Consider the following 22,337-nt stretch of genomic DNA (forward strand, 5'->3'; position numbering starts at 1 on the left):
ACGCTTATTCCACGGCAGATTTGCAGATTCCGAAATCTGTACAGGCCCACTCTACTAGATCGTGGGTTCCTCTTGGCCGGCTGCTCGGGGTGTCTGCATTACAACTCTACCGAGCAGCTACTTGGTTGGGTTCGAACACGTTTGCCAAGTTTTACAAGTTTGATAACTTGGCCTCTGAAGACCTTCAGTTTGGTCAATCTGTTCTGCAGGAACCTCAGCACTCTCCTACCCGGTTTGAGAGCTTTGGTACTTCCCTGTGGTACTAGTGAATTCCCAGTATCCCCTAGGACGTAAGAGAAAATAGGATTTTAATTACCTTCCGGTAAATCCTTTTCTCGTAGTCCGTAGGGGATACTGGGCTCCTGCATGGTTACTTATTTACGTTTGGTTCAGCTGTTGCTGTCCCTGTTTTCAAGTTTGGTTAGCATGGCTTTCCTCGTGTTATGGTTGTGCTGTTTCGAAATCTCACCACTTTCGTTATCTATTTCCTTCTCTCAGAGTATGTCCGTCTCCTCGGGCACAGTTTCCTAGACTGAGTCTGGTAGGATGGGCATAGATGGAGGAGCCAGCACACGTTATGAAACTTCTATAGTGCCCATGGCTCCAAGTGGACCCGTCTATACCCTATGGTACTAACTGGATTCCCAGTATCCCCTACGGACTACGAGAAAAGGATTTACTGGTCCTATTTTTACTTAAATAGTTCAAAATCTTTCTTGGACTTCCAATATATCTAATTACGGTTACATACCTTTGTGATAATGGCCTGTCGTCAAATAAGATAATGGGTGGGATGCAGCAATGCAATGCATATTTTCTAATTCATGGAGGGTTGGCTGCTTACTGCATATGCACCAAGTTCCGTTTGGATGCGGTGTACCTCTATTCGCATTGCCCCCTGAGAGGGATCCAACGGAATCCCTCTGAGCACTCCCCATGGTGCGTGCGTCACTCAACACATGCGCAGAAGGCCTCCCTTGTCCTAAATCCGGAGGTCATATTACAAAGGACAGCTCTTACCGACCGATGTTGTCCTTTGTGATTTTCTTCAAGCATGCAGTGTTATTAAATGCCGTTATGCTTGTGATGCGTGGCGGGATGCATCGTATTCAAAATGCATGTATCCTGCCCTGTGTGTGTGAATGTTGTAGATCAGTGATGGGGAACCTATGGCACTCCAGCTGTTGTTGAACTACATATCCCAGCATGCCCTGGTACAGTTTTGCTATTTTACCATGCTAAAACTGTAGGAGGACATGCTGGGATGTGTAGTTCAACAACAGCTGGAGTGCCAAAGGTTCCCCATCACTGTTGTAGATGAATTGATGACAAGCAAGGCCAGAATAATCATGGGGAAGGTGGAACTTCAGATCCAGATGTCCACATAAAAAATTAGGCCTATCATTGCAGCATTATGGACTATCCACATAAGTTGGGGGTTATCAACTCAAGTACCGCCAACATGTCTTATTGATTGCTTTAATCATACACAAATGACTAAATCTATGTTGCTGATTCAGCAATTATTGCACCTGCCCCCACAGATAGAAATCGTGAAAACATGAGTGTTGGGAAAACTTGACGGGTGAGGTTAAGAACCACTTTCAGAAGTATTAAAATTGTATTTATATTTTTCTAGCAAAATTATAAAAAAATTTAGACTTTTACATATTTAAGGAGATAATGGGGCTGATAGTGTAAATGTATTCACACTCAACATGGCACAGGCCACACCAACACATCACCGGTTACACCAGTGGTGACCATCGATGGTTTTAAACTATTGGTCAGAATCCATGGATGATGAGCCATCGATAGTTTGTGTTTTGCACATGTGCAGTCAGCACCCGTACATATGCAAAACACAGCCATCAATATTATTATTTTGGTGACTGGTTGTTGATGGTGACAAAAACCCATTTACCATCATCCTCTGATCGATGGTTGCACATCTGCTTCTCACAATAGGCACTTGAACATATTCAGTCTCAGGCCCATATGGCTTTTAATCCAACCCTGATGACAAGCTATGGGCCTGATACGGATATCCTGATGGTTTACGTACATCTCTAATTGTGGAGCACATGCACAGGGTCCATTCTGAACATGAGAAGAATGGGTTCTGTGTCACTGCACGCAGTGCCCCCAAGCTACAGTTTGAGCGACAGGCTGCTGGATTATGGGGGTGGGGAGAGCTGGTCAGCATTCCCGAAAAGGACTGGCATGTCGCCCTTATTTTCTGGGAGTGGTGAGGTCAGGGTCTGTGTCTTTGGATGCATATTTCCTTGCCGCATCAGCATGAACAGCCCAGCCATTCTCCGTAATCAGAGGGTTACTCCGATGACTGATGTTCACACGAGTGATTCGATGCTGCATCTTCGGACACAGCAGGAGATCACATAAGCATATGAGATACGGCTATGTAAACAAGACGCCTCCTGATGCTTTTGCATATTTTCGTAAAGACACCGCTGCTGTACCAACCGTGCCCTTTAGAATGGAAGCTCTCATAAGCAGGACCCTCTTCCTTCTTGTGCTTTAACTCATCTACTAATACTATTCCATGCTCCCTACAATGGCAACATTGGTTTCTGCCATCAAGTTGCTTACTTAAGGGATGTGACCACTGAGGTAGCAATGTTTATAAAACATGTACTTGTTTTGCTTTCTCTTCTAGTGTAATTTCACTGTTTTCCTGTATGCCCATGTGTTTATGTACGTTGTCTGGCGCTGCAGAACCCTTGTGACGCTATGCAAATAAAGGATAATTTCTGGGTATTGTGTGAGAATAATATCTATTTCCAAGATTATTTTTACAACGTCACACAGACAGTTATTCCTCAGTCATTTTCTTAGCATTATCTAAGGAAAGTTTTTGTTCAGTCTCGGATGCACGCTGCTGGTAATTGTATATTTCACTGTGCCATGCCACACAATTGGAGACTTACAGATCCTGTTGATACTAATTTGGTTAGACATTAACTTAACCCAAATAGGACTCTAGTACAAACCTTTTGTAGTTTTTTGTGGCAACTGTATGAGTAGTTATAAATTTGGCAGCCCTGATACACACTATTAACCACTTGTCTGGTGTGGTCGCATCAGATGCGACCACACTAGGATGGGCTGTCCCTGACATGGTTGCATCTGATGCGACCAGTCAGAAACGCCCACTAGGCATCTGCTGAAAGATATTCTTCCTGCAGCTGCCAATCTCAGGAGGACTACCTGGTTCACCTACATCAGCTGCTCTGCCCCCAATTTGTCACGATCACTGATGGACACAGTGATCAGGCAGCCTGCGGCACCCTCTGCTCCCAGCTCTCCAGTCAGTGCAGCTGCAGCTCTGCTCACAGTAGCCAAAGTGATCGGGCACTTCAAAAGAATACTCTCAACTTGGTGCATGCCGCATCTCTGCACCCAGAGTCTGATCAAGCAGCCCATATTACTCGGCATCTATGCTCCAAGTGTCCTTCTGATCACTGCTCGTACACTGTCACCTCACTGAGCAGCTCCTCTCCCAGGAATCAAGGTGATCGCAGCAGTGATCCTGCCTGTTGGCCAGCACATGCTGTAATGATATGAATTCTATGTTTGCTGTTCAGTAAAGTCTTCTTCATGCACTTTGAGGTGAGTGCATTTTATATCACACACTGTGTGACGTGCATGTGTGTTATAGTTTATTGGACATCTCTGCCTCTGCCCCCCACTCCACTCCATCCTGCTTGACTCTGTCCCACTCTACCACGGCTCTATCCCTGCAGCTTCGTCCTGTGCCTCCATCCCAGTCACTCTGTTCTGCCCCCCATCCCTGGCTCCCTCGCAATGGGAGATGTTGGGGGTGAAACTTTTTTTTTCAAAATGTCCCCTTTTTTTATTTTTTTATCACATTATGTAAATAGCTATTTAAACTTCATTTTGCATTTTCTCTGACGTCCTAAGTGGATGCTGGGGACTCCGTCAGGACCATGGGGAATAGCGGCTCCGCAGGAGACGGGGCACAAAAAGTAAAAGCTTTAGGATCAGGTGGTGTGCACTGGCTCCTCCCCCTATGACCCTCCTCCAAGCCTCAGTTAGGTTTTTGTGCCCGGCCGAGAAGGGTGCAATCTAGGTGGCTCTCCTAAAGAGCTGCTTAGAGTAAAAGTTTTGTTAGGTTTTTTATTTTCAGTGAGTCCTGCTGGCAACAGGCTCACTGCAACGAGGGACTTAGGGGAGAAGAAGTGAACTCACCTGCGTGCAGGATGGATTGGCTTCTTATGCTACTGGACACTAGCTCCAGAGGGACGATCACAGGTACAGCCTGGATGGGTCACCGGAGCCGCGCCGCCGACCCCCTTGCAGATGCTGAAGAGAGAAGAGGTCCAGAAATCGGTGGCTGAAGACTTCCCAGTCTTCTTAAGGTAGCGCACAGCACGGCAGCTGTGCGCCATTGCTCTCAGCACACTTCACACCAACGGTCACTGAGGGTGCAGGGCGCTGGGGGGGGGCGCCCTGGGCAGCAATGAAAGTACCTATGCTGGCTAAAAATACATCACATATAGCCTCTGGGGCTATATGGATGTATTTAACCCCTGCCAGGTTGTCAGAAAAACGGGAGAAGAAGCCCGCCGAAAAGGGGGCGGGGCCTATTCTCCTCAGCACACAGCGCCATTTTCCTACACAGCTCCGCTGCTAGGAAGGCTCCCAGGCTCTCCCCTGCACTGCACTACAGAAACAGGGTTAAAACAGAGAGGGGGGGCACTTATTTGGCGATATTATTATATATTAAGATGCTATAAGGGAAAACACTTATATAAGGTTGTCCCTGTATAATTATAGCGTTTTGGTGTGTGCTGGCAAACTCTCCCTCTGTCTCCCCAAAGGGCTAGTGGGGTCCTGTCCTCTATCAGAGCATTCCCTGTGTGTGTGCTGTGTGTCGGTACGTGTGTGTCGACATGTATGAGGACGATGTTGGTGAGGAGGCGGAGCAATTGCCTGTAATGGTGATGTCACTCTCTAGGGAGTCGACACCGGAATGGATGGCTTATTTAGGGAATTACGTGATAATGTCAACACGCTGCAAGGTCGGTTGACGACATGAGACGGCCGGCAAACCAATTAGTACCTGTCCAGGCGTCTCAAACACCGTCAGGGGCTTTAAAACGCCCATTTACCTCAGTCGGTCGACACAGACACGGACACTGACTCCAGTGTCGACGGTGAAGAAACAAACGTATTTTCCTTTAGGGCCACACGTTACATGTTAAGGGCAATGAAGGCGGTGTTACATATTTCTGATACTACAAGTACCACAAAAAAGGGTATTATGTGGGGTGTGAAAAAAACTACCTGTAGTTTTTCCTGAATCAGATAAATTAAATGAAGTGTGTGATGATGCGTGGGTTTCCCCCGATAGAAAATTATTGGCGTTATACCCTTTCCCGCCAGAAGTTAGGGCGCGTTGGGAAACACCCCTTAGGGTGGATAAGGCGCTCACACGCTTATCAAAACAAGTGGCGTTACCGTCTCCAGATACGGCCGCCCTCAAGGAGCCAGCTGATAGGAGGCTGGAAAATATCCTAAAAAGTATATACACACATACTGGTGTTATACTGCGACCAGCGATCGCCTCAGCCTGGATGTGCAGCGCTGGGGTGGCTTGGTCTGATTCCCTGACTGAAAATATTGATACCCTTGACAGGGACAGTATTTTATCGACTATAGAGCATTTAAAGGATGCATTTCTATATATGCGAGATGCACAGAGGGATATTTGCACTCTGGCATCAAGAGTAAGTGCGATGTCCATATCTGCCAGAAGATGTTTATGGACACGACAGTGGTCAGGTGATGCAGATTCCAAACGGCACATGGAAGTATTGCCGTATAAAGGGGAGGAGTTATTTGGGGTCGGTCCATCGGACCTGGTGGCCACGGCAACAGCTGGAAAATCCACCTTTTTTACCCCAAGTCACATCTCAGCAGAAAAAGACACCGTCTTTTCAGCCTCAGTCCTTTCGTCCCCATAAGGGCAAGCGGGCAAAAGGCCAGTCATATCTGCCCAGGGGTAGAGGAAAGGGAAGAAGACTGCAGCAGGCAGCCCCTTCCCAGGAACAGAAGCCCTCCACCGCTTCTGCCAAGTCCTCAGCATGACGCTGGGGCCGTACAAGCGGACTCAGGTGCGGTGGGGGGTCGTCTCAAGAGTTTCAGCGCGGAGACGTCTCCCCCTCGCAGGTTCCTGAAGTCTGCTTTACCAACGTCTCCCTCCGACAGGGAGGCAGTATTGGAAACAATTCACAAGCTGTATTCCCAGCCGGTGATAATCAAAGTACCTCTCCTACAACAAGGAAAGGGGTATTATTCCACACTATATTGTGGTACTGAAGCCAGACGGCTCGGTGAGACCTATTTTAAATCTGAAATCTTTGAACACTTACATACAAAGGTTCAAATCAAGATGGAGTCACTCAGAGCAGTGATAGCGAACCAGGAAGAAGGGAACTATATGGTGTCCCTGGACATCAAGGATGCTTACCTCCATGTCCCAATTTGCCCTTCTCACCAAGGGTACCTCAGGTTCGTGGTACAGAACTGTCACTATCAGTTTCAGACGCTGCCGTTTGGATTGTCCACGGCACCCCGGGTCTTTACCAAGGTAATGGCCGAAATGATGATTCTTCTTCAAAGAAAAGGCGTCTTAATTATCCCTTACTTGGACTATCTCCTGATAAGGGCAAGGTCCAGAGAACAGTTGGAGGTCGGAGTAGCACTATCTCAAGTAGTTCTACGACAGCACGGGTGGATTCTAAATATTCCAAAATCGCAGCTGTTTCCGACGACACGTCTGCTGTTCCTAGGGATGATTCTGGACACAGTCCAGAAAAAGGTGTTTCTCCCGGAGGAGAAAGCCAGGGAGTTATCCGAGCTAGTCAGAAACCTCCTAAAACCAGGCCAAGTGTCAGTGCATCAATGCACAAGAGTCCTGGGAAAAATGGTGGCTTCTTACGAAGCGATTCCTTTCGGCAGATTTCACGCAAGAATTTTTCAGTGGGATCTGCTGGACGAATGGTCCGGATCGCATCTTCAGATGCATCAGCGGATAATCCTGTCTCCAAGGACAAGGGTGTCTCTTCTGTGGTGGCTGCAGAGTGCTCATCTACTAGAGGGCAGCACATTCGGCATTCAGGACTGGGTTCTGGTGACCACGGATGCCAGCCTGAGAGGCTGGGGAGCAGTCACACAGGGAAGAAATTTCCAAGGAGTGTGGTCAAGTCTGGAGACTTCTCTCCACATAAATATACTGGAGCTAAGGGCAATTTACAATGCTCTGAGCCTAGGAAGACCTCTGCTTCAAAGTCAACCGGTGCTGATCCAGTCGGACAACATCACGGCAGTCGCCCACGTAAACAGACCGGGCGGCACAAGAAGCAGGAGGGCAATGGCAGCAAGGATTCTTCGCTGGGCGAAAAATCATGTGATAACACTGTCAGCGGTGTTCATTCCGGGAGTGGACAACTGGGAAGCAGACTTCCTCAGCAGGAACGACCTCCACCCGGGAGAGTGGGGACTTCATCTGGAAGTCTTCCACATGATTGTGAACCGTTGGGAAAGACCAAAGGTGGACATGATGGCGTCCCGTCTGAACAAAAAACTGGACAGGTATTGCGCCAGGTCAAGAGACCCTCAGGCAATAGCTGGGACGCTCTGGTAACACCGTGGGCGTACCAGTCGGTGTATGTGTTCCCTCCTCTGCCTCTCATACCCAAGGTACTGAGAATTATAAGACGGAGAGGAGTAAGAACTATACTCGTGGCTCCGGATTGGCCAAGATGGTACCCGGAACTTCAAGAGATACTAAGAAGGGACTTGCTTCAGCAAGGATCATGTCTGTTCCAAGACTTACCGCGGCTGCGTTTGACGGCATGGCGGTTGAACGCCGGATCCTAAGGGAAAAAGGCATTCCGGAAGAGGTCATCCCTACCCTGGTCAGAGCCAGGAAGGAGGTGACCGCACAACATTATCACCGCATTTGGCGAAAATATGTTGCATGGTGTGAGGCCAGGAAGGCCCTCACGGAGGAATTTCAACTCGGTCGATTCCTGCATTTCCTACAAACAGGAGTGTCTATGGGCCTCAAATTGGGGTCCATTAAGGTTCAAATTTCGGCCCTGTCGATTTTCTTCCAGAAAGAATTGGCTTCAGTTCCTGAAGTCCAGAAGTTGTCAAGGGAGTACTTCATATACAACCCCCTTTTGTGCCTCCAGTGGCACTGTGGGATCTCAACGTAGTTCTGGGATTCCTCAAATCACATTGGTTTAAACCGCTCAAATCTGTGGATTTGAAATATCTCACATGGAAAGTGACCATGCTGTTGGCCCTGGCCTCGGCCAGGCGAGTGTCAGAATTGGCGGCTTTGTCTCACAAAAGCCCATATCTGATTGTCCATTCGGACAGGGCAGAGCTGCGGACTCGTCCCCAGTTTCTCCCTAAGGTGGTGTCAGCGTTTCACCTGAACCAGCTTATTGTGGTACCTGCGGCTACTAGGGACTTGGAGGACTCCAAGTTGCTAGATGTTGTCAGGGCCCTGAAAATATAGGTTTCCAGGACGGCTGGAGTCAGGAAAACTGACTTGCTGTTATCCTGTATGCACCCAACAAACTGGGTGCTCTTGCTTCTAAGCAGACGATTGCTAGTTGGATGTGTAGTACAATTCAGCTTGCACATTCTGTGGCAGGCCTGCCACAGCCAAAATATGTAAATGCCCATTCCACAAGGAAGGTGGGCTCATCTTGGGCGGCTGCCCGAGGGGTCTCGGCTTTACAACTTTGCCGAGCTGCTACTTGGTCAGGGGCAAACACGTTTGAAAAATTCTACAAATTTGATACCCTGGCTGAGGAGGACCTGGAGTTCTCTCATTCGGTGCTGCAGAGTCATCCGCACTCTCCCGCCCGTTTGGGAGCTTTGGTATAATCCCCATGGTCCTGACGGAGTCCCCAGCATCCACTTAGGACGTCAGAGAAAATAAGAATTTACTTACCGATAATTCTATTTCTCGTAGTCCGTAGTGGATGCTGGGCGCCCATCCCAAGTGCGGATTGTCTGCAATACTTGTACATAGTTATTGTTACAAAAATCGGGTTATTATTGTTGTGAGCCATCTTTTCAGAGGCTCCGCTGTTATCATGCTGTTAACTGGGTTCAGATCACAGGTTGTACAGTGTGATTGGTGTGGCTGGTATGAGTCTTACCCGGGATTCAAAATCCTTCCTTATTGTGTACGCTCGTCCGGGCACAGTATCCTAACTAAGGCTTGGAGGAGGGTCATAGGGGGAGGAGCCAGTGCACACCACCTGATCCTAAAGCTTTTACTTTTTGTGCCCTGTCTCCTGCGGAGCCGCTATTCCCCATGGTCCTGACGGAGTCCCCAGCATCCACTACGGACTACGAGAAATAGAATTAACGGTAAGTAAATTCTTATTTTTATTACAATTATATTGAATTAGGTTTAAATAGCTATAATTTACATAATTTGATTTTTTTTTTAATCGACAATTTTAAGGACATCTTTGGAAATATTAGCCAGTTATGTGAATAAGCGGAGATGTACTAAGTCTTGAAAAGTGATAAATTGCACGGTGATAAAGTACCAGCGAATCAGCTCCTAACTGTCATTTTTCAAACCCAGCCTGTGACATGACAGCAACTGACTGGTTGTACTTATTACCATGCAATTTATCACTTTGCAAGGCTTAGTACATCTCCCACCTAATTAGGAGTGAGTCCGTGTGCAGTCTCCATGCAGCCCTCTCCACCTCTCTCGCTAGCACAGTTGCAGAGTAGACTAGCAGTGTGCAAGAGTCTACAGAGCATTCACAGGTCTCCGAGGACATGGCCATTTTCACAGTGATTTCTATGATGGCTGTGTCAGGTGATGCAGAATTCTGGTACACTATCCCCTAATCCTAACACTTACTTCTGGGGCCTAATTCTGAGTTGATCGCAGCAGCAATTTTGTTAGCAGTTGGGCAAAACCATGGGGGTAATTCCAAGTTGATCGCAACAGGATTTTTGTTAGCAGTTGGGCAAAACCATGTGCACTGCAGGGGAGGCAGATATAACATGTGCAGAGAGAGATAGATTTGGGTGTGGTGTGTTCAATCTGCAATCTAAATTGCAGTGTAAAAATAAAGCAGCCAGTATTTACCCTGCACAGAAACAAAATAACCCACCCAAATCTAACTCTCTCTGCAAATGTTATATCTGCCTCCCCTGCAGTGCACATGGTTTTGCCCAACAGCTAAAAAATTTCCTGCTGCGATCAACTCGGAATTACCCCCTATGTGCAGTGCAGGGAGGGCAGATATAACATGTGCAGAGAGAGTTAGGTTTGGGTGAGGTATATTCAAACTGAAATCTAAATTGCAGTGTAAAAATAAAGCAGCCAGTATTTACCCTGCACAGAAACAAAATAACCCACCCAAATCTAACTCTCTCTGCAAATGTTATATCTGCCCCCCCCCCCCCCCCTGCAGTGCACATGGTTTTGCCCAATTGCTAACAAACTTGCTGCTGCGATCAACTCAGAATTACACCCCACAGCCTAATAGACACTGGAGAGGTAAGTATAATATATTGTTGTACCCATTATAGATGGGAGTGGGTTCTTCCTAAGGGGCTCTGGGTTGGGCATACCATGCAAAGTCACAACTCCATTGTTCCTATTAATGCAGCATCTCAAAAATGTTTATTTGAAGACATTTATATTAGTTATAGTATTTCTTAGAATAAGATTTTCTAAGCAAAGAACCCTTACCAACTGTTATTGCTAGGGAGCAAACTGAGGAACAAAAATGTGGCCCTCCATCCAAAGTAATTTTTATAATACGATGGCACAGCAGTCCCTATAGAATTCTATCTTTAGAATGTAAGCTCTCACGAGCAGGGCCCTCTCCCCTCATGTGCTTATCCTTTCTTACTTTAATAATCTTCAACTGCACCACATCCAGCAGTCTTCTGCCACCTGATACTTATTCCAGTGTCATCTGCTGATGTAAATATGTTTATTTACCCTGTACTTGTCCTATACTGTCATCAACTGTAAGTTGCTGTTTTCCTGTTTGATTATTTGTTTATGTATTCTGTAATTGGGTGCTGCGGAACCCTTGTGGCGCCATATAAATAAAGGATAATAATAAATAGCACCGTGATGCTCCCTTATGCAGCAAGCACTGGAAAGCGTAACTTTCTAGTGCTTCTGGCTACTAGGCAACACCATCTATAGATAGTGGTGCCTATGGCCCTAATTTAGACCTGATCGTAGCAGCAAATTTGTTAGCAGGTGGGCAAAACCATGTGCACTGCAGGTGGGGGGGGGGGGGAGCAGATATAATGTGCAGAGAAAGTTCGATTTGGGTGGGATGTGTTCAAACTGAAATCTAAATTAGAGTGTAAAAATAAAGCAGCCAGTATTTACTCTGCACAGAAACAATATATCCCATCCAAATCTAACTCTCTCTGCATATGTTATATCTGCCTCACCCCCCCTGGCAGTGCACATGGTTTTGCCCATGTGCTAACAAATTTTCTGGTACGATCAGGTCTGAATTAGGCCCTATATCGGAATAGCAGTAAGTATTCATGCATACCAGTGTTTAAAAAAAAAAGGCGGTATGCGTGTGAATAGCAGCTGGATATATCGCAATAAATTGTGATGTATTATAAATCTCGCCCACTGAGCTGTCACAAACTGACATATAGCCACAATAGACTGAGAAACATCCTTAGAAAGACCAAGGGGTAAATACAAATTATGTTGCTAATTGTCGGCTCGGATTTATGCAGTTAGGTTCTGCATCCCCGTGCCAAACAAGGTTTTTTACTCCCAGCCTCCTGGTGGCTGCTGAGATATGCAAATGCTAATCTCATCCTTCATGTTGTGCTCCACCATGCGATGGAGTGTACAGGAGCTTGATACCCATTTCCAAGCTCCATGGTCTGTGCAGTTGCGATAGAGATTGTAAATGCTCAAAATCGGTTGCACCATCATTTGTGGTAGCCATGTCTATAAATAAATTGATAGTGTATGCAGGGCCTGGTTCTGAGTTGGGAATAAAGTAAGAAAGAGCAAATAACTGTGTATCTGGGCAAACCAAGGTGGTAATTCAGATCTGATCGCTGCTGTGCGCTTTTGCTCAGTGGGCGATCAGGTCATAACAGTGCATGCATATGCACCACAATGCGCACGCGGGTCGGACAACAACTGGCATCGCCGGTCAGCGATGGGATGGTGCGAAAAATCCTATCGCACAGGCGCTCACAAGGTGGTTGACAGGAAGAGGCCATTTGTTGGTGGCAACTGACCGTTTACTGGGAGTGTCCGGAAAAACGCAGCGTTCCCAAGCATTTTCAGGGAGGGTGTGTGACGTCAGCTTCGGCCCCAATCAGCTCGTTCTCATCGCAGTAAGTACTGGGTTGCGAACAGACTGCACAAAGTGGATTTTTGCAGCTCAGCTACACATGCGATCACACACTTGCACAGTGAATTTACACTCCCCCTGTAGGCGGCAACTATCTGATCGCAGGACAGCAAAAAACAGCCCAGCAACAAGATCTGAATTAGGCCCTATGTTGTAATACAAGGGGTACAGATACATTTATTAATTTTGCATGCAGGATAAATACTTGCTGTTTTGGCAGGTAGTCCACAAGTATGGGGCCCATCTCAGTTATAATACTCAGCACATTTTAAATCTGCCTCACCTGCAGTGCAACATGGTGTTAGCAAAGTGCAGTTACTTGCTCTTTCTTACTTTACTCCCAATTCAGAATAAGGCCCTCAGTGTAGTGTGAGCTATAGTTCATTTCTCTTACGTCCTAGAGGATGCTGGGGACTTCGTAAGGACCATGGGGTATAGACGGGCTCCGCAGGAGATAGGGCACCTAAAAAGAACTTTGACTATGGGTGTGCACTGGCTCCTCCCTCTATGCCCCTCCTCCAGACCTCAGTTAGATCTTGTGCCCAGAGGAGAATGGGTGCACTGCAGAGAGCTCTCTAGAGTTTTCTGTGGAAAAAGAATTTTGTTGGGTTTTTTATTTTCAGGGAGTCCTGTTGGCAACAGGCTCCCTGCATCGTGGGACCGACGAGAGAGAAACAGAGCTGGCTTGTCAAGTTGGGCACTGCTTCTAAGGCTACTGGACACCATTAGCTCCAGAGGGAGTCGGAACACAGGTCTCACCTGGGGTTCGTCCCGGAGCCGCGCCGCCGTCCTCACAGATGCCGAAGGTAGAAGCGGATAGAGAAGACATCTTAGGCGGCAGAAGACATCAGATCTTCATGAGGTAAGGCGCGCAGCGGTAAGCTGCGCGCCATTGCTCCCAGTCACACACACACAGAGCAGCACTGAAGGGTGCAGGGCGTGGGGGGGGGGGCGCCTTGGGCAGCAATAAACCTCACATTTTGGCACAAAACAGTGGCATTAGACTGCGGAGGCAGTAAATCGCTGATCCTCCGCCATTTTATTGAAAAATCACTGGGACCGAAGCCCGCCGTCGGGTGGGCGGGGCTTGATCCTCAGCACTAACCAGCGCCATTTTCTCCACAGAAGCTGCATGAGAAAGAAAACGCTGGCTCCCTGGTCTCTCCCCTGCTGAACACAGGCTGGAAAAAAGAGGAGGGGGGCACTTTGGCGACGCAGTGAGTGGGAATTGACATAAGATATATAAAAAAGCGCTATCTGGATATATATATTTTCTTCCAGTGTTGTTAAGCGCTGGTGTGTGCTGGCATACTCTTTCTCTGTCTCTCCTTAGGACCTGGTTGGGGTTTTGTCCCCTTATAGGTTAATCCCTGTGTGTGGGGGGTGTCGGTACGTGTGTGTCGACATGTCTGAGGCGGAAGGCTTCTCCAAGGAGGAGGTGGAGCAAATGACTGGGGTGTCCCCGTCGGTTGTGCCGACTCCAGATTGGATGGACATGTGGCATACGTTGCATGCAAGTGAGGCATCTTTACATAAAAGGCTTGATAAGGCTGTTTTAGGGGGGACATCAGGCGGTCAATCCTCAGATTGGACCGACTCACAGGGCCCGTCGGGGTCTCAAAAGCGTCCCTTAACACAAGACACTACTACCGACACGGATTCTGATTCCAGTGTCGACTATGACGAAGTAAAATTGCACCCTAGGTTGACTAAAACCATTCAGTGCATGATTGTGACAATAAGGGATGTGTTGCATATTGTGGATGAACCCTCGGTCCCCGACACAAGGGTACACATGTTTAAGGAAAAGAAACAGATTATTAATTTTCCCACACCTCATGAATTAAATGAGTTCTTTGGAAAAGCTTGGGAGACTCCGGATAAGAGACCGCAGATCCCCAAAAGAATTTTTATGGCATACCCTTTCCCTGACGCGCTTGTCCAAGAAAGTGGCGCTACCGTCTCCTGACACAGCGGCCCTTAAGGACCCTGCAGATCGCAGGCAAGAAACTACATTAAAGGGTATTTATTCTCATACGGGTGCTGTGTTAAGACCGACGATTGCGTCGGCATGGGTGTGTAGCGCAATTGCAGCTTGGACAGATGAGCTGACAGATCAATTTGATACTATGGATAAGGATACTATATTCCTAACTCTAGCCCATATTAAAGACGCAGTCTTATTTATGAGGGATGCTCAAAGGGACATTGGATTGCTAGCTTCTAGGGCCAATGCCATGTCTATCTCAGCGAGAAGATCCTTATGGACTCGCCAATGGACGGGTGATGCGGATTCCAAAAGACATGTGGAAGTACTACCCTATAAGGGTGATGTATTGTTTGGGGATGGGCTGACGGACCTGGTTTCCACAGCTACAGCAGGTAAATCAAATTTTTTACCATATATTCCCCAACAGCAAAAGAAAGTAACACCCTATCAGATGCAGTCCTTTCGGTCGCACAAGTCCAAAAGAGGTCGGGGATCCTCTTTCCTCGCCAGAGGTAAGGGCAGAGGCAAGAGAGCACCTGCTTCGGCAGGTGCCCAGGAACAAAAGTCCTCCCTGGCTGCTCCAAAAACCACAGCATGACGCTGGGACTCCCCTGAGGGAGTCCGCAGCGGTGGGGGCACGTCTTCGACTTTTCAGTCAGGCCTGGGTCAGTTCGGACCTGAATCCCTGGGTGTTGGAAATAGTTTCCCAGGGTTACAAATTGGAATTCGAGGATGTGCCCCCGAGCCGATTTTTCAAATCGGCCCTACCAGCTTCCACATCGGAAAGGGATGTAGTGTTAGCTGCAATTCAAACGCTGTGTATACAGCAAGTGATAATCAAGGTTCCCCTGCACCAGCAGGGAAGAGGTTACTATTCAACCCTATTTGTGGTCCCGAAACCGGACGGTACGGTCAGACCGATTTTAAATCTGTAATCCCTAAACCTGTACATAAAAAGATTCAAATTCAAAATGGAATCTCTCAGAGCAATAATAGCCAACATGGAGGAGGGGGAGTTTATGGTGTCTCTGGACATAAAGGATGCGTACCTTCATGTCCCCATATATGCCCCCCATCAGAAATACCTGAGATTCGCTGTACAGGATTGTCATTACCAATTTCAGACGTTGCCGTTTGGACTTTCCACGGCCCCGAGGATTTTCACCAAGATAATGGCGGAAATGATGGTGGTCCTGCGCAAGCATGGAGTCAAAATTATCCCATACTTGGACGATCTCCTAATAAAAGCGAGATCAAGGGAGAAATTGCTGAGCAGTGTGGCGCTCTCTCTGAGAGTGCTCCAGCAACACGGTTGGATTCTAAATCTACCGAAGTCACAGTTGATTCCGACAACTCGACTACCTTTCCTAGGTATGATACTGGATACGGAACAAATGAAGGTCTTTCTCCCAATAGAGAAAGCCCAAGACATCCAGAACATGGTCAGAGACCTGCTAAAACCGAAAAGGGTGTCAGTTCACCAATGCACTCGAGTTCTGGGGAAAATGGTGGCGGCCTACGAGGCCATTCCCTTCGGAAGGTTCCATGCAAGGACTTTTCAATGGGACCTTCTGGACAAGTGGTCCGGGTCCCATCTGCACTTACATCGGAAAATAACTCTGTCCCCAGGGACCAGAGTGTCCCTCCTGTGGTGATTGCAAAGTGCTCACCTGCTGGAGGGTCGCCGGTTCGGGATTCAGGACTGGATCCTGGTTACCACGGACGCGAGCCTCCGAGGATGGGGAGCGGTCACACAGGGAAAGACTTTTCAGGGTCTTTGGTCAGGCCAGGAGTCCTGTCTACACATCAATGTGTTGGAACTCAGGGCCATTTACAACGGCCTTCGACAAGCGGAGAGTTTTCTTCGAAACCTACCGGTTCTAATTCAATCAAACAATGTCACAGCAGTGGCTCATGTGAACCGCCAAGGCGGGACAAGAAGCAGAGTCGCGATGGCGGAAGCCACAAGGATACTTCGCTGGGCGGAAAATCATGTAAGCGCTCTGTCGGCTGTCTTTATTCCGGGAGTGGACAACTGGGAAGCAGACTTCCTCAGCAGATACGATCTCCATCCAGGAGAGTGGGGACTTCATCAAGAAGTCTTTGCAGACGTAACACGTTTTTGGGGAACTCCTCAAATAGACATGATGGCGTCACGCCTCAACAAAAAACTTCGGAGGTATTGCGCAAGGTCTCGGGACCCTCAGGCAGTAGCAGTAGACGCACTGGTAACACCATGGGTGTTCAAATCGGTCTACGTGTTTCCTCCTCTTTCTCTCATCACAAAAGTGTTGAGGATCATAAGACGAAGAAGAGTACAGACGATACTCGTTGTCCCAGACTGGCCTCGAAGGGCCTGGTACTCGGATCTACAAGAGATGCTCACAGGAGACCCCTGGCCTCTTCCTCTGAGGGAAGACCTGTTGCAGCAGGGGCCCTGTGTATTTCAAGACTTACCGCGGTTACGTTTGACGGCATGGCGGTTGAACGCCGAATCCTAGCGAAAAAGGGGATTCCGGAAGAGGTCATCCCTACTTTAATAAAGGCTAGGAAGGAGGTGACGATAAAACATTATCACCATATCTGGCGAAAGTATGTGTCTTGGTGTGAGACCAAGAATGCACCTACGGAAGATTTTCGTCTGGGTCGTCTTCTCCACTTCCTACAGACAGGAGTGGATATGGATCTGAAATTAGGCTTGGTTAAGGTACAGATTTCGGCCCTCTCGATTTGCTTTCAGAAGGAATTGGCTTCTCTTCCAAAAGTCCAGACGTTTGTAAAGGGAGTGCTGCACATCCAGCCCCCTTTTGTGCCTCCAGTGGCACCATGGGACCTGAACGTGGTGTTGCAGTTCCTAAAATCACACTGGTTTGAACCGCTTAACAAGGTTGAGTTGAAATTTCTTACCTGGAAGGTGGTCATGTTGTTGGCCTTAGCATCAGCAAGGCGAGTGTCAGAATTGGCGGCTCTCTCACACAAGAGCCCCTACTTGATTTTTCATGTGGAGCGTGCTGAATTGTGGACATGTCCGCAATTTTTGCCTAAAGTGGTTTCGTCGTTCCATATGAATAAACCTATTGTGGTGCCTGTGGCTACCGGTGACCTGGAGGATTCCAGATCCCTGGACGTAGTCAGGGCCTTAAAGATTTATGTAGCCAGGACGGCTAGAATTAGGAAAACAGAGGCTCTGTTTGTCCTGTATGCGGCCAATAAGATGGGCGCTCCTGCTTCAAAGCAGACTATTGCTCGCTGGATCTGTAATATGATTCAGCAGGCTCACTCTACGGCTGGATTGCCGGTACCAAATTCGGTTAAGGCCCATTCCACTAGGAAGGTGGGCTCTTCTTGGGCGGCTGCCCGAGGCGTCTCGGCTTTACAACTTTGCCGAGCGGCGACTTGGTTGGGGTCAAACACTTTTGCTAAATTCTACAAGTTTGATACCCTGGCTGATGAGGACCTAGCGTTTGCTCAGTCGGTGCTGCAGAGTCATACGCACTCTCCCGCCCGATTGGATGCTTTGGTATAAACCCCATGGTCTTTACGGAGTCCCCAGCATCCTCTAGGACGTAAGAGAAAATAAGATTTTAAACCTACCGGTAAATCTATTTCTCCTAGTCCGTAGAGGATGCTGGGCGCCCGTCCCAGTGCGGAAACTCTGCAAGACTTGTATATAGTTGTTGCTTACATAAGGGTTATGTTACAGTTGACATCGGTCTTGGACCGTTACTGTTGTTTTGTTCATACTGTTAACTGGTTATTTATGTTCCAGGTTACATGGTATGATTGGTGTGGGCTGGTATGAATCTTGCCCTTGGATTGCTAAATCCTGCCTTGTATTGTCCATCTCCTCTGGGCACAGTTCTCTAACTGAGGTCTGGAGGAGGGGCATAGAGGGAGGAGCCAGTGCACACCCATAGTCAAAGTTCTTTTTAGGTGCCCTATCTCCTGCGGAGCCCGTCTATACCCCATGGTCCTTACGGAGTCCCCAGCATCCTCTACGGACTAGGAGAAATAGATTTACCGGTAGGTTTAAAATCTTATTTTATGCTGCTTTCAGATCGCAAATGCCGGATCCCACCCGGTAAGAGAAACGTGTCCTTACCGGGTGGGATCCGGCATTTGCGCTCCTTTGCTGGCTTTCCGACCCGGCAATATACCGGGTCGGTTGCCATAGCAGCGGGGGGCGGGGGTGGAGGCGGCGCTGGGAGATGAGCTCATCTCCTGCTCCGCCTCTCCTTATGCTGTGAATGGGAGCCGTGTCGCATCGGAACGGCTCCCATTCACACTGCACCTGACCCGGTATTCAACCCGGTAATAACCCTTCTTTTTTACCGGGTTGAATTACCGGGTCTGGCGACCCGCTAATTCAGCAAAGGAGCTTTCACATCGCACACTGACCCATTTCGACACGACAATATGCCGTGTCGATACCGGGTTATTTGTGCGATGTGAAAGGGGTATTAGAGTTTTCAGACAGTTTGCATTTCAGCATTGCATGTGCTGTAGACCCAGGGCTACCATCAGAGCAGGAATGGGACCAGGGTAGATGCTAAATCTATGTGGGCTAAAGTACCTCTGCTGTTACAACCATGTGACCCTTGACGGTTCCGACAATGATCCGTCCCCTTCTTTTGCTGGTCAAATGGGTGTGTTCCTTTAGCCTGTTTTAATTTTGCCTCAACCATGGGGACAGGGAGGTCATGCACCCTGCAGCACCCACAGTGATCACACAACACCAATCCTCCGTGCCATGCAGCACCAGGCTAGGCGGGCAGTGCCCTGTGCCACCACTGGCAGAGGATGGGAGGGTGCACAGCATCGGGAAAACAGTGAGCACAGCTTACCTGTGATGGCCCAGAGAGTGACAGCTGACCTGTGTTGGCCCAGGGAGTGACATACATGGTACATGTATGTACTAAGCACAGACAAAAATCTTAAAGCTATGTGTGCAAATGCTAGGAGCTTAGGAGACAAAATTCCAGAGCTAATTGCGATAATGACAAGGGATAACCTGGATTTTGTGGCAATTACAGAGTCATGGTGCAATGAAAATCATGACTGGGACATAGCTATACCAGGATACAATTTATTTAGGAAGGATAGAATAGGAAGAATAGGAGGAGGGGTAGCAATGTATGTGAAAAAAAGCATAAATGCTACTTTAATACAAAATATTGAAGACAAAACTGAGGCCCTTTGGGTCATCATAGAAACCGGGGAGAAGGGTGTTATTTGCATTGGGGTGATCTATAGACCACCAGGCCAGGGGCAGGATTTGGACAGGAACCTATTGTTGGACATCACTAAAATGGCTTTAAAGGGAGAAGTCATAATCATGGGAGACTTTAATTTACCTGATGTAAATTGGGAGGGGTCTTTTGCAAGTTCAGCTACAAGTGGCAAATTTCTACATTCCTTACAGGGAGCATCTCTCAAGCAATTGGTGACGGAGCCCACTCGCAAAGATTCAATATTAGATTTAATTCTTACAAATGGTGCTGTCACGATCCGGGTATCTGGACGCCATTACCTGCCGTTTAGGTGTCTTCTGAGACTGGCCCAGTGTTCCAAATCCGGATCTCATCTGTGTCAACACTCTGCACATCCCTCCTGTCATTCTGAGACACTACCACAGCGGCGCCATGTTTGAATCCAACATGGCGTCTCCCGTCCTCCGCGGCCTCCGCCGCCGTTACTGTGTTATTGCTGCAGGTTCTCAGAATCATTTATCATGCCTCCCGCAGTCTCCGCTGTCCTCCATGTATCTCAGCATGTAACTCTCATATGGCGTCTCCTGCCCTCCGTGGCCGGCACCGCCATTATCACCATGTTTGCACATTACATTCCAAACCAGGTTTTCCCTCCAGGTTCTAGCATGGGCGCAGCCATGTTGGATTTGATCACATGCTTCAATTCCTCCAATCCACCATCTCTGGAATCTGCATAATTGCCCAGCCAATGCCTGCATAGCAGCAGGTATAAGTATCCTGGGTCTGGGCCAGATAGATGTCAATGCTTTGAATGTCATACCTTGTTCCAGTCTCTCTCTCCTGTGGTTTGTTTCTCCAGGTTCCAGCTCCTGTCTCCAGCATCCACAAAGAGACCCGCACCTGCTTTCCATTCTGCGGTGCAGCCTGACTCTGCAATCCTCTGTGACTGATTCAGCTTTCAGCTATTACTTCGTTTGCTTCCAGCTTCCAAGCTTTCAGCTATTAACCCATCTGTTTCCAGCAACCTGCTTCCAACAGAATTCAGCCTCCTTAAAGAGCCGGTGTTCTCCCAGCGGATTTCTACTTACCAGCAGTATCCACTACCACCGGTAACCACTCTTCATTTCATCTGTTTCCACGCACCCTAGCATCTTTCAGTTTTAACTCCGTGTCTCCACCATCTGGCTGGTTCCGTCCAGTGACTCCTACAGTGCATTCCAGTTACCAGCATCATCTTATACACCTACTGGCGTGTTCCTCGGTTGTCTTCACTACTACAGCCTGGCCTGGTAAGGTTATTCTACCCAAGGACTATAACATCTGTTCTGCAACCTACCAGTGCCCTGTTATACCTTTTATGGTTTAGTGATCCAGGAACTGTATTATCTGCCACTGCTAATTCTGACTGTGAACGCTGTTGTGATTATACGGAGTCTGTTTAATAAACTTTCATTTGACTTTTAACCTGCTTGTCATGGTCACACCTTCGGGTTTCCTTCCACACTTACATGTCCAGGGGTCTGATTAAACCATCTAAGTTTGATTTCATTTCACCCCCTACAACTGAGGCTTCCTCCCGTCAGCCTAAACCCTCAGTTGTGACAGGTGATAGGATATCCGACATATATGTGGGTGAGCTTCTGGGATCCAGTGATCATCAAGCAGTATGGTTTAGTATAAATACAGGATCCAACTCCTGTCACACAAAAACAAAGGTGTTGGATTGCAGGAGAGGTGGGAAAAACTGAAAAGTGCAATACTAAGTGCAACTGATCTTTGTATCAAAAGGGTTAGGAAAAGCACCAGGAAAAGGAAGCCAGTGTGGTTCACAAAAGAAGTATCAACTAGTGTGAAAGCAAAAAAGATGGCTTTTAGGAAATACAAACAGACTCAAAATAATAACGACAAAGAGGTGTATCTTGACAGACGGAAGGATGCTAAGAAAGTGATCAGACGTGCAAAGGCAGAAGCTGAGGAAAAAATGGCCCAGTCAGTACATAAAGGGGGCAAAACTTTTTTTAAGTATATAAGTGAAAGGAGAAAATCAAATGGAGGAATAATAAGACTTAAGACAGAGAGTGAGCATTTGGTGGAGGGTGACAAGGCAATAGCAGATCACCTAAATAATTATTTTTGCTCAGTATTTACTACAGAAGAAGGGATGGGGCCACAGTTAAGTTGCAAGGACATTCATAAAAATAAGGTAGATGAAAGTACATTTACAGAGGAGAAGGTCCTAACAGAACTTTCACAACTGAAAGTGGATAAATCAATGGGACCAGATGGGATACACCCAAGGATACTCAAAGAGCAAAAAGATGTGCTGGTTACACCTTTAACAGAATTATTTAACCAGTCACTAAATACAGGTGCTATTCCAGAGGACTGGAAAAGAGCAAATGTAGTTCCACTGCACAAAAGTGGAAGCAAGTAACTACAGACCAGTAAGCCTTACATCAGTAGTGGGGAAAGTAATGGAAAAACTATTAAAAGAAAGAGTTGTGGAATATATTAAATCAAACCACTTACAGGATCCAAAACAGCATGGATTTACTGGTGGTAGATCATGCCAAACAAATCTTATTGACTTTTTTGACTCTGTGACGAAAATAATAGATCAAGGGGGAGCTGTAGATGTAGCATGTCTAGACTTTAGTAAGGCATTTGACACTGTCCCACATC

The 22,337-nt window shown here is 47.5% G+C and overlaps 1 long non-coding RNA gene across 1 annotated transcript in view; it reads left to right on the top strand.

Moving 5' to 3' along the window:
- Positions 1-21,119, top strand: part of LOC135045208 (uncharacterized) — a 47,485-nt gene extending 26,366 nt beyond the window's left edge. Inside the window, exon 2 of the long non-coding RNA XR_010237741.1 lies at positions 20,515-21,119. This is a non-coding gene — a long non-coding RNA (uncharacterized LOC135045208). The remainder of the gene's footprint in view (positions 1-20,514) is intronic.
- The last annotated feature ends 1,218 nt before the right edge of the window (positions 21,120-22,337 follow it).

The sequence above is a fragment of the Pseudophryne corroboree genome, chromosome 2 (assembly GCF_028390025.1).
Source record: "Pseudophryne corroboree isolate aPseCor3 chromosome 2, aPseCor3.hap2, whole genome shotgun sequence".
Classification (NCBI taxonomy): Eukaryota; Metazoa; Chordata; class Amphibia; order Anura; family Myobatrachidae; genus Pseudophryne; species Pseudophryne corroboree.